The sequence below is a fragment of the Bacillus rossius genome, unplaced genomic scaffold (genome assembly GCF_032445375.1).
Source record: "Bacillus rossius redtenbacheri isolate Brsri unplaced genomic scaffold, Brsri_v3 Brsri_v3_scf850, whole genome shotgun sequence".
Lineage (NCBI taxonomy): Eukaryota > Metazoa > Arthropoda > Insecta > Phasmatodea > Bacillidae > Bacillus > Bacillus rossius.
This window is the reverse complement of record NW_026963086.1, coordinates 10,001-21,941: the sequence shown is the minus strand read 5'-3', so window position 1 is coordinate 21,941 and position 11,941 is coordinate 10,001.

Below are 11,941 nucleotides of genomic sequence, written 5' to 3'. Positions count from 1 at the left end.
AGAAATTCTCCCGGCGACCGAGGCCTCTGCGGCCGGGAGAACTCTCGAAAACCACCTCGTTCGTGGTTGTTTGCCGTGCGGGGCGAATCGGGAAATCTAGCAAATAGCTGAAGACATTCTCCCGGCGATGGAGGCCTCGGCGGCCGGGAAAAACGCCCGCGCTCGGGCGTTGCGCGCCCCCTTGGCAAGGCCCATTTTGGGTTATATAGGGGGTAGTGGTGTCCCGAGGGGAAAAAATTAACATGTTAAATACTGCTCCCAGGCAATTGTAAAATGTCTCGGCGACGGAAGGCACCACTACCCGGCATATTTACGCCCCTCGGACTCCGTGCGCCAGCCTGTAATAGCGAATCGGGACTTAGAAAAAAAATTCGAGCAGGGAGCCAGAACATTTTCCCGGCGATCGAGGCCTCCGCGGCCGAGGAATTTGTCATTGGTGATTTTGCATGTTAAATTAACATGTGTATTAACACAGGCTTGGAGAAGCAAGCCTGCGGGACTCTGCAATACATTGAGCGGGCAGCCAGAAAATTCTGGCGGCGACCGTGGCCTCCGCGGCCGGGGAAATAATCCTCTGTAATTTTACATGTTAAATTAACATGTGTATTAACACAGGCTTGGAGAAGCAAGCCTGCGGGACTCTGCAATACATTGAGCGGGGAGCCAGAAATTTCTGGCGGCGACCGAGGCCTCTGCGGCCGGGATAATAATCCTTGGTAATTTTACATGTTAAATTAACATGTGTATTAACACAGGCTGGGAGAACTAGGCATTCTGGACTTTGAAAAATTTCGAGCAGGGGCCGGAGAAATTCTCCCGGCGACCGAGGCCTCCGCGGCCGGGAGAACTCTCGGCGCTCGGGCTCCGCGTCTACCCATGGGGAGCGGGCAGCCAGAAAATTCTGGCGGCGACCGAGGCCTCCGCGGCCGAGGAAAAGGTCATTGGTAATATTACATGTTAAATTAACATGTGTATTAACACATGCTGGGAGAAGCAGGCATTCTGGACTTTGAAAAATTTCGAGCAGGGGCCGGAGAAATTCTCCCGGCGACCGAGGCCTCCGCGGCCGGGAGAACTCTCGGCGCTCGGGCTCCGCGTCTACCCTTGGGGAGCGGGCAGCCAGAAAATTCTGGCGGCGACCGAGGCCTCCGCGGCCGAGGAAATGGTCCTTGGTGATTTTACATGTTAAATTAACATGTGTATTAACACAGGCTGGGAGAAGCAGGCATTCTGGACTTTGGAAAATTTCGAGCAGGGGCCGGAGAAAATCTCCCGGCGACCGAGGCCTCTGCGGCCGGGAGAACTCTCGGCGCTCGGGCTCCGGGTGTACCCGCGGCAAGGCCCATTTTGTGTTATATAGGGGGTAGTGGTGTCCCGAGGGGGAAAAAATTAACATGTTAAATACTGCTTCCAGGCAATAGGAAAATGTCTCGGCGACGGAACACACCACTACCCGGCGAATTCCCGCCCCTCGGACTCCGTGCGCCAGCTAGTAAGAGCGAATCGGGACTTGGAAAAAATTTTATCGGGGAGCCAGAAAATTCTCCCGGCGATCAAGGCAATCACCGCCGGGAGAATTTTTTCTAGCTAACCGATTGAAATTTTCAAAGTACCAATTGCCTCGAAAACAACCACGAACGTAAAACAACCACGAACGGAAAACAACCACGAACGACAACAACCACGAACGACAACAACCACGAACGACAACAACCACGAACGGAAAACAACCCCGAACGACAACAACCACGAACGCACAACAACCACGAATGAAAACAACCACGAACAGTAAACAACCACGAACGAAAACAACCACGAACGAAAACCACCTCGTTCGTGGTTGTTCGCCTTGTGGGGCGAATCGGGACATCATGCAAATAGCTGGAGACATTCTCCCGGCGATCGAGGCCTCGGCGCCCGGGAAAAATGCCCGCGCTCGGGCGTTGTGGGCACCCATTGCATGGCCCATTTTGGGTTATATAGGGGGTAGTGGTGTCCCGAGGGGGAAAAAATTAACATGTTAAATACTGCTCCCAGGCAATTGTAAAATGTCTCGGCGACGGAAGGCACCACTACCCGGCATATTTCCGCCCCTCGGACTCCGTGCGCCAGCCTGTAATAGCGAATCGGGACTTAGAAAAAATTCGAGCAGAGAGCCAGAAAATTCTCCCGGCGATGGAGGCCTCCGCGGCCGAGGAAATTGTCATTGGTGATTTTGCATGTTAAATTAACATGTGTATTAACACAGGCTTGGAGAAGCAAGCCTGCGGGACTCTGCAATACATTGAGCGGGGAGCCAGAAAATTCTGGCGGCGACCGAGGCCTCCGCGGCCGGGAGAACTCTCGGCGCTCGGGCTCCGCGTCTACACATGGGGAGCGGGCAGCCAGAAAATTCTGGCGGCGACCGAGGCCTCCGCGGCCGAGGAAATGGTCCTTGGTGATTTTACATGTTAAATTAACATGTGTATTAACACAGGCTGGGAGAAGCAAGCCTGCGGGTCGCTGCAATATATTGAGCGGGGAGCCAGAAATTTCTGGCGGCGATCGAGGCCTCCGCGGCCGGGGAAATAATCCTCGGTAATTTTACATGTTAAATTAACATGTGTATTAACACAGGCTTGGAGAAGCAAGCCTGCGGGTCTCTGCAATACATTGAGCGGGGAGCCAGAAATTTCTGGCGGCGACCGAGGCCTCTGCGGCCGGGATAATAATCCTTGGTAATTTTACATGTTAAATTAACATGTGTATTAACACAGGCTGGGAGAACTAGGCATTCTGGACTTTGAAAAATTTCGAGCAGGGGCCAGAGAAATTCTCCCGGCGACAGAGGCCTCCGCGGCCGGGAGAAATCTCGGCGCTCGGGCAGCGCGTCTACCCATGGGGAGCGGGCAGCCAGAAAATTCTGGCGGCGACCGAGGCCTCCGCGGACGAGGAAAAGGTCATTGGTAATATTACATGTTAAATTAACATGTGTATTAACACATGCTGGGAGAAGCAGGCATTCTGGACTTTGAAAAATTTCGAGCAGGGGCCGGAGAAATTCTCCCGGCGACCGAGGCCTCCGCGGCCGGGAGAACTCTCGGCGCTCGGGCTCCGCGTCTACCAATGGGGAGCGGGCAGCCAGAAAATTCTGGCGGCGACCGAGGCCTCCGCGGCCGAGGAAATGGTCCTTGTTGATTTTACATGTTAAATTAACATGTGTATTAACACAGGCTGGGAGAAGCAAGCCTGCGGGACTCTGCAATACATTGAGCGGGGAGCCAGAAAATTCTGGCGGCGACCGAGGCCTCCGCGGCCGAGGAAATGGTCCTCAATGATTTTACATGTTAAATTAACATGTGTATTAACACAGGCTGGGAGAAGCAAGCCTGCGGGACTCTGCAATACATTGAGCGGGGAGCCAGAAAATTCTGGCGGCGACCGAGGCCTCCGCGGCCGGGGAAATAATCCTCGGTAATTTTACATGTTAAATTAACATGTGTATTAACACAGGCTGGGAGAAGCAGGCATTCTGGACTTTGAAAAATTTCGAGCAGGGGCCGGAGAAATTCTCCCGGCGACCGAGGCCTCCGCGGCCGGGAGAACTTCGGCGCTCGGGCTCCGCGTGTACACGCCGCAAGGCCCATTTTGGGTTATATAGGGGGTAGTGGTGTCTCTGGAGGGAAAAAATACACGGTAAATATTGCAGCCAGAGCCTATGGCAATCTGTTGGCGACCGAGGCCTCCACACCCCGGCAAATTTTCGGCTCTCGGACTGTGTGTATTCCACTGGAGACAGGCCTGCGGGACTCTGTAATATATTGAGCCGGGAGCCAGAAAATTCTGGCGGCGACCGAAGCCTCCGCGGCCGGGGAAATAATCCTCGGTAATTTTACATGTTAAATTAACATGTGTATTAACACAGGCTGGGAGAAGCAAGCCTGCGGGTCGCTGCAATATATTGAGCGGGGAGCCAGAAAATTCTGGCGGCGACCGAGGCCTCCGCGGCCGGGGAAATAATCCTCGGTAATTTTACATGTTAAATTAACATGTGTATTAACACAGGCTTGGAGAAGCAAGCCTGCGGGACTCTGCAATACATTGAGCGGGGAGCCAGAAAATTCTGGCGGCGACCGCGGCCTCTGCGGCCAGGGAAATAATCCTCGGTAATTTTACATGTTAAATAACCATGTGTATTAACACAGGCTGGGAGAAGCAAGCATGCGGGACTCTGCAATATATTGAGCAGGGAGCCAGAAAATTCTGGCTGCGACCGAGGCCTCTGCGGCCGAGGAAATGGTCATTGGTAATTTTACATGTTAAATTAACATGTGTTTTAACACAGGCTGGGAGATGCAGGCATTCTGGACTTAGAAAAATTTCGAGCAGGGGCCCGAGAAATTCTCCCGGCGACCGAGGCCTCCGCGGCCGGGAGAACTCTCGAAAACCACCTCGTTCGTGGTTGTTTGCCGTGCGGGGCGAATCGGGAAATCTAGCAAATAGCTGAAGACATTCTCCCGGCGATGGAGGCCTCGGCGGCCGGGAAAAACGCCCGCGCTCGGGCGTTGCGCGCCCCCTTGGCAAGGCCCATTTTGGGTTATATAGGGGGTAGTGGTGTCCCGAGGGGAAAAAATTAACATGTTAAATACTGCTCCCAGGCAATTGTAAAATGTCTCGGCGACGGAAGGCACCACTACCCGGCATATTTACGCCCCTCGGACTCCGTGCGCCAGCCTGTAATAGCGAATCGGGACTTAGAAAAAAAATTCGAGCAGGGAGCCAGAACATTTTCCCGGCGATCGAGGCCTCCGCGGCCGAGGAATTTGTCATTGGTGATTTTGCATGTTAAATTAACATGTGTATTAACACAGGCTTGGAGAAGCAAGCCTGCGGGACTCTGCAATACATTGAGCGGGCAGCCAGAAAATTCTGGCGGCGACCGAGGCCTCCGCGGCCGGGGAAATAATCCTCTGTAATTTTACATGTTAAATTAACATGTGTATTAACACAGGCTTGGAGAAGCAAGCCTGCGGGACGCTGCAATACATTGAGCGGGGAGCCAGAAATTTCTGGCGGCGACCGAGGCCTCTGCGGCCGGGATAATAATCCTTGGTAATTTTACATGTTAAATTAACATGTGTATTAACACAGGCTGGGAGAACTAGGCATTCTAGACTTTGAAAAATTTCGAGCAGGGGCCGGAGAAATTCTCCCGGCGACCGAGGCCTCCGCGGCCGGGAGAACTCTCGGCGCTCGGGCTCCGCGTCTACCCATGGGGAGCGGGAAGCCAGAAAATTCTGGCGGCGACCGAGGCCTCCGCGGCCGAGGAAATGGTCCTTGGTGATTTTACATGTTAAATTAACATGTGTATTAACACAGGCTGGGAAAAGCAAGCCTGCGGGACTCTGCAATATATTGAGCGGGGAGCCAGAAAATTCTGGCGGCGACCGAGGCCTCCACGGCCGGGGAAATAATCCTCGGTAATTTAACATGTTAAATTAACATGTGTATTAACACAGGCTTGGAGAAGCATGCCTGCGGGACTCTGCAATACATTGAGCGGGGAGCCAGAAAATTCTGGCGGCGACCGAGGCCTCTGCGGCCGAGGAAATGGTCATTGGTAATTTTACATGTTAAATTAACATGTGTATTAACACAGGCTGGGAAAAGCAAGCCTGCGGGACTCTGCAATATATTGAGCGGGGAGCCAGAAAATTCTGGCGGCGACCGAGGCCTCCACGGCCGGGGAAATAATCCTCGGTAATTTAACATGTTAAATTAACATGTGTATTAACACAGGCTGGGAGAAGCAGGCATTCTGGACTTTGAAAAATTTCGAGCAGGGGCCGGAGAAATTCTCCCGGCGACCGAGGCCTCCGCGGCCGGGAGAACACTCGGCGCTCGGGCTCCGCGTGTACCCGCGGCAAGGCCCATGTTGGGTTATATAGGGGGTAGTGGTGTCCCGAGGGGGAAAAAATTAACATGTTAAATACAGCTTCCAGGCAATAGAAAAATGTCTCGGCGACGGAAGGCACCACTACCCGGCGAATTCCCGCCCCTCTGACTCCGTGCGCCAGCCTGTAATAGCGAATCGGGACTTAGAAAAAATTCGAGCAGGGAGCCAGACAATTCTGTCGGCGACCGAGGCCTCCGTGGCCGGGGAAATAATCCTCGGTAATTTTACATGTTAAATTAACATGTGTATTAACACAGGCTTGGAGAACCAAGCCTGCGGGACTCTGCAATACATTGAGCGGGGAGCCAGAAAATTCTGGCGGCGACCGAGGCCTCCGCGGCCGGGGAAATAATCCTCGGTAATTTTACATGTTAAATTAACATGTGTATTAACACAGGCTTGGAGAACCAAGCCTGCGGGACTCTGCAATACATTGAGAGGTGAGCCAGAAAATTCTGGCGGCGACCGAGGCCTCCGCGGCCGAGGAAATGGTCCTCGGTGATTTTACATGTTAAATTAACATGTGTATTAACACAGGCTGGGAGAAGCAAGCCTGCGGGACTCTGCAATATATTGAGCGGGGAGCCAGAAAATTCTGGCGGCGACCGAGGCCTCCACGGCCGGGGAAATAATCCTCGATAATTTAACATGTTAAATTAACATGTGTATTAACACAGGCTGGGAGAAGCAGGCATTCTGGACTTTGAAAAATTTCGAGCAGGGGCCGGAGAAATTCTCCCGGCGACCGAGGCCTCCGCGGCCGGGAGAACTTCGGCGCTCGGGCTCTGCGTGTACCCACCGCAAGGCCTATTTTGGGTTTTATAGGGGGTAGTGGTGTCTCTGGAGGGAAAAAATACACGGTAAATATTGCAGCCAGAGCCTATGGCAATCTGTTGGCGACCGAGGCCTCCACACCCCGGCAAATTTTCGGCTCTCGGACTGTGTGTATTCCACTGGAGACAGGCCTGCGGGACTCTGTAATATATTGAGCCGGGAGCCAGAAAATTCTGGCGGCGACCGAGGCCTCCGCGGCCGAGGAAAAGGTCATTGGTAAAATTACATGTTAAATTAACATGTGTATTAACACAGGCTGGGAGAAGCAGGCATTCTGGACTTAGAAAAATTTCGAGCAGGGGCCCGAGAAATTCTCCCGGCTACGAGGCCTCCGCGGCCGGGAGAACTCTCGGCGCTCGGGCTCCGCGTCTACACATGGGGAGCGGGCAGCCAGAAAATTCTGGCGGCGACCGAGGCCTCCGCGGCCGAGGAAATGGTCCTTGGTGATTTTACATGTTAAATTAACATGTGTATTAACACAGGCTGGGAGAAGCAAGCCTGCGGGTCGCTGCAATATATTGAGCGGGGAGCCAGAAATTTCTGGCGGCGACCGAGGCCTCCGCGGCCGGGGAAATAATCCTCGGTAATTTTACATGTTAAATTAACATGTGTATTAACACAGGCTTGGAGAAGCAAGCATGCGGGACTCTGCAATATATTGAGCAGGGAGCCAGAAAATTCTGGCTGCGACCGAGGCCTCTGCGGCCGAGGAAATGGTCATTGGTAATTTTACATGTTAAATTAACATGTGTTTTAACACAGGCTGGGAGATGCAGGCATTCTGGACTTAGAAAAATTTCGAGCAGGGGCCAGGGAAATTCTCCCTGCGACCGAGGCCTCCGCGGCCGGGAGAACTCTCGAAAACCACCTCGTTCGTGGTTGTTTGTCGTGCGGGGCGAATCGGGAAATCTAGCAAATAGCTGAAGACATTCTCCCGGCGATGGAGGTCTCGGCGGCCGGGAAAAACGCCCGCGCTCGGGCGTTGCGCGCCCCCTTGGCAAGGCCCATTTTGCGTTATATAGGGGGTAGTGGTGTCACGAGGGGAAAAAATTAACATGTTAAATACTGCTCCCAGGCAATTGTAAAATGTCTCGGCGACGGAAGGCACCACTACCCGGCATATTTACGCCCCTCGGACTCCGTGCGCCAGCCTGTAATAGCGAATCGGGACTTAGAAAAAAAATTCGAGCAGGGAGCCAGAACATTTTCCCGGCGATCGAGGCCTCCGCGGCCGAGGAATTTGTCATTGGTGATTTTGCATGTTAAATTAACATGTGTATTAACACAGGCTTGGAGAAGCAAGCCTGCGGGACTCTGCAATACATTGAGCGGGCAGCCAGAAAATTCTGGCGGCGACCGAGGCCTCCGCGGCCGGGGAAATAATCCTCTGTAATTTTACATGTTAAATTAACATGTGTATTAACACAGGCTTGGAGAAGCAAGCCTGCGGGACTCTGCAATACATTGAGCGGGGAGCCAGAAATTTCTGGCGGCGACCGAGGCCTCTGCGGCCGGGATAATAATCCTTGGTAATTTTACATGTTAAATTAACATGTGTATTAACACAGGCTGGGAGAACTAGGCATTCTGGACTTTGAAAAATTTCGAGCAGGGGCCGGAGAAATTCTCCCGGCGACCGAGGCCTCCGCGGCCGGGAGAACTCTCGGCGCTCGGGCTCCGCGCTCTACCCATGGGGAGCGGGCAGCCAGAAAATTCTGGCGGCGACCGAGGCCTCCGCGGCCGAGGAAAAGGTCATTGGTAATATTACATGTTAAATTAACATGTGTATTAACACATGCTGGGAGAAGCAGGCATTCTGGACTTTGAAAAATTTCGAGCAGGGGCCGGAGAAATTCTCCCGGCGACCGAGGCCTCCGCGGCCGGGAGAACTCTCGGCGCTTGGGCAGCGCGTCTACCCATGGGGAGCGGGCAGCCAGAAAATTCTGGCGGTGACCGAGGCCTCCGCGGCCGAGGAAATGGTCCTTGGTGATTTTACATGTTAAATTAACATGTGTATTAACACAGGCTGGGAGAAGCAGGCATTCTGGACTTAGAAAAATTTCGAGCAGGGGCCGTTGAAATTCTCCCGGCGACCGAGGCCTCCGCGGCCGGGAGAACTCTCGGCGCTCGGGCTCCGCGTGTACACGCGTCAAGGCCCATTTTGGGTTATATAGGGTGTAGTGGTGTCTCTGGAGGGAAAAAATACACGGTAAATATTGCAGCCAGAGCCTATGGCAATCTGTTGGCGACCGAGGCCTCCACACCCCGGCAAATTTTCGGCTCTCGGACTGTGTGTATTCCACTGGAGACAGGCCTGCGGGACTGTGCAGTATATTGAGCGGGGAGCCAGGAAAATCTCCCGGCGACCGAGGCCTCCGCGGCCGAGGAAATGGTAATTGGTGGTTTTGCATGTAAAATTAACATGTGTATTAACACAAGCTGGGATGAGAGGAATTTGGCGGCGACCGAGGCCTCCTCACCCCGGCAAAATATCAGCTACCGGGCTCTGCATATTCCTACAGAAGCAGGCCTGCAGGACTCTGCAATATATTGAGCGGGAACCAGAAAATTCTGGCGGCGACCGAGGCCTCCGCGGCCGAGGAAAATTGTCATTGGTGGTTTGCATGTAAAATTAACATGTGTATTAACACAAGCTGTGACCAGAGGAATTTGGCGGCGACCGGGGCCTCCACACCCCGGCAAAATATCAGCTACCGGGCTCTGCTTATTCACATTCAAGCAGGCATTAGGGACTCTGAAAAGTTTCGGGCGGGGAGCCAGAAAATTCTCCCGGCCACAGAGCCCTCCCTCCCGAGAGTCTGTGTAAATGCCTGTTATACAGGCCCCATGAATTCCAGCCTTATAGGTTATTTTAAGTCTCCGTTCGTGGTTGTTCGTAAACAACTGCGATTCGGGATTTTGACCTATTTCCTATGATCATGTTCCCGGAAGTTAGCCAGCCTCTTTCAGTCAAAATCTCATATTTTGGGTACCTTTGTGAACCCATCGATAGGCCCATTTTGGGTATATTAGGGGGACATGCAATCGGGAAAAATTGGAATTATTTGCAATATGGAAAGAATATGTACATAAATGAAAAGGGAGTCCCCCCGAGTTTTCTCGCCCTATATATATTGCAAAAATATCCAATTAATTATTGTGGAACCTGTAGCACCTTTCTATGAAGCAGAATTAACATTACAGAACGGTTTGAATGCTACCACCTCAGTTTCTCTACAATGCATTGGATTTCAAAGAGGTGAATTACTGTGGATGGTACTGTTGTATGGCTAACAAATCGTCTGGGAAACAATGCAGAATTAAATTAAGAAGGTTGTATGTTTTCTGTTACATGGTGGAGGTGCCCTCTAGTACACAGTAAAATGTTTTGTGGACTGCAGCTCCTTGAGGAATTAATTCAGTATGGGTCTTGTAGTGGTCTGAAAGTGGATGATGAAAAAGAATGTATAATGGTATTCAGAGCACCTCGCGGTGAAGCGGACATGCTACCTCAAAATGCTTGATTGATTCATGCCCAGTTCCCCCAAGAAGCGGTACATTGAAAAAATTGATTTACTTTGTGGATGATACTAGCAAATACTATCCGCTGGGGGAAGTAAGCAGAAATTTGGTGGTCGTATGTTTGTTACATGGTAGAGGTGCTTTCTAGTACACAATGAAATGCTTGGTGTACCGCTGCTCCTTGAAGAATTAATTCCATATGGGTCTAGCCGTGGTCTTAACTGTGAACACGAAGAACTATCTAAAGTGGCCTATCTGTCTGAACTGCAATACACAAGCTGCGAGCCAATGCTATACCTTTCTCAGGTAACGAGCTCTTGTGCGGCGATTCGATTGGATGCGAAATGGTGGGGAACGCGTGTCCGGTCGTCTTAACCAAGTAATGGTTCCCCTCTGTTAACAATGAAATGTTTGATGGATCGCAGCTCCCTGAGAGACAAGTTTCAAAGGGGTTAGTCGCGGTCTTCAATCCTGGCCAAGGTGCAGTCACCATCTATAAGAGATACCTGCTTTACTGAAGGGTAGCAAGAGTTCCCTTGCCCGCATGTTGCTCCGTGGGGGTATATCAGTATAAAGGTAGAAGAAGCCATGATCGGAGCTTCGGTGGATGAGATTGGCGGAGAAGACATGTTCTTGTCTATCTGGTAGATCAGGGGGGTGGCAGCTGATCCGGAGAAAGCAAGCGGACTCCCGATGTTCCGTCGACTCCCAATGTACACTTGAAACATGCACATTTGGGTGGCGAGGGGGCGTTGTGGCCATCCGAAAACATGTCTTCATCTCTCTTATTGGTGGACCGCTGCTCCTTGAAGAATTAATTCCATATGGGTCTAGTCTTGGTGATAACTGTGAACACTAAGAACTATCTAAAGTGGCCTATCTGTCTGAACTGCAATACACTAGCTGCGAGCCAATGCTATACCTTTCTTAGGTAACGAGCTCTTGTGCGGCAATTCGATTGGATGCGAAATGGTGGGGAACGCGTGTCCTATCGTCTTAACCAAGTAATGGTTCCCCTCTGTTAACAATGAAATGTTTGATGGATCGCAGCTCCCTGAGAGACAAGTTTCAAAGGGGTTAGTCGCGGTCTTCAATCCTGGCCAAGGTGCAGTCACCATCTATAAGAGATACCTGCTTTACTGAAGGGTAGCAAGAGTTCCCTTGCCCGCATGTTGCTCCGTGGGGGTATATCAGTATAAAGGTAGAAGAAGCCATGATCGGAGCTTCGGTGGATGAGATTGGTGGAGAAGACATGTTCTTGTCTATCTGGTAGATCAGGGGGGTGGCAGCTGATCCGGAGAAAGCAAGCGGACTCCCGATGTTCCGTCGACTCCCAATGTACACTTAAAACATGCACATTTGGGTGGCGAGGGGGCGTTGTGGCCATCCGAAAACATGTCTTCATCTCTCTTATTGGTGGACCGCTGCTCCTTGAAGAATTAAATCCATATGGGTCTAGTCTTGGTGATAACTGTGAACACTAAGAACTATCTAAAGTGGCCTATCTGTCTGAACTGCAATACACTAGCTGCGAGCCAATGCTATACCTTTCTCAGGTAACGAGCTCTTGTGCGGCAATTCGATTGGATGCGAAATGGTGGGGAACGCGTGTCCTATCGTCTTAACCAAGTAATGGTTCCCCTCTGTTAA